Below are 1,538 nucleotides of genomic sequence, written 5' to 3'. Positions count from 1 at the left end.
GAATTCTCGCCTGCCACGCGGGAGGCCCGGGTTCGATTCCCGGCCAATGCAACAGATGTTTTTTTTGCTACTCTTTTATTTTTTAACGTCATTGGTTTGGCTTCCATTATCTTCAGGCAATTCCATTCCATGCCATTGCTTACGGCGGTTGCTTCCCCTTTCCTCTTCCTTCAATTTATCCACTTGTATTTTTATTTTTAAAAAATAAAAATAAAAAATTAGCCTGTCTCTTGTGTACGTTGACAGCTTATGCACCGGAGACAAATTCCTTGTGTGTCCAATCAGACTTGGCCAATAAAGAATTCTATTCTGTTCCTATTCCAATTCCTATTCTATTCTATTCTATTCTATTCTATTCTATTCTATTCTATTCTATTCCATTCCATTCCATTCCATTCCATTCTATTCTGTTCTATTTTCAATTCTATTCTATTCTATTCTATTATAAATTCTACCCTATTCTATTATAAATTCTATTCTATTCTATTCTATTCTATTCTATTCTATTCTATTCTATTCTATTGAATTCTATTCTATTCTAACTTCTATTCTATCTTCTACCCTATTCAATTCAATTCAATTCTAACTTCCATTCTATTCTATTCTATTCTAAATTCTATTCCATTCCGTTCCATTCCATTCCTTTCCATTCTATTCTATTCTATTCTATTCTATTCCATTCCATTCCATTCTATTCTATTCCATTCCATTCCATTTTATTCTATTATATTTTAAATTCTATTCTATTCTATTCAGTTCCATTCTAAATTCTACCCTGTTCTAGTCTAAATTCTATTCTATTCTATTCTAACTTCAATTCAATTCAATTCAATTGTAACTTCTATTCTATTCTAAATTCTATTCTGTTCCGTTCCACTCCATTCTAATTCTATTCTATTCTATTCTAAATTCAATTCAATTCTAAATTCTATTCTAACTTCTACCTTGTTCTAGTCTAAAATCTATTCTATTCTATTCTATTCTATTCTATTCTTCTACCCTATTCTATTCTATTCTATTCTAAATTCTATTCTAACTTCTACCCTGTTCTATTCTAAATTCTATTCTATTCTATTCTATTCTATTCAACTCTATTCTATTCCAAATTCTACTCCATTCTAAATTCTACCCTATCCTCTTCTAAATTCTCTTCTCTTCAGTGGGGTCACTTTGGAGGGATAGAAGGCAGACAGGCAAATAAAACCCCTTTTTCTGGAAAAATATAGGCACCCATTTAAACCGGCAAAATATTTTTTTATTTCTAGAGAAAAGAACACACACAAAAGAAAAGCATTGGGGCAAATTGAACAGTCATAGCAACAATGAGACAAGTCACAACGTATAGAAGAAGAAAAAAATGTGTGTTGCATTGGCCGGGAATCGAACCCGGGCCTCCCGCGTGGCAGGCGAGAATTCTACCACTGAACCACCAATGCATCTGCTGCTAGCTGCGTGCATGGTTCAATCACTTATCTGCTGCTCCAGCCTCTTTAAAGAGGAAAAAAAGAAAGGACCAAAGAACAAAAAAAGAAAGAGAA

This window comes from Natrix helvetica (assembly GCF_964273705.1).
Source record: "Natrix helvetica genome assembly, chromosome: Z".
Lineage (NCBI taxonomy): Eukaryota > Metazoa > Chordata > Lepidosauria > Squamata > Natricidae > Natrix > Natrix helvetica.
This window is presented reverse-complemented; position numbering follows the sequence as displayed.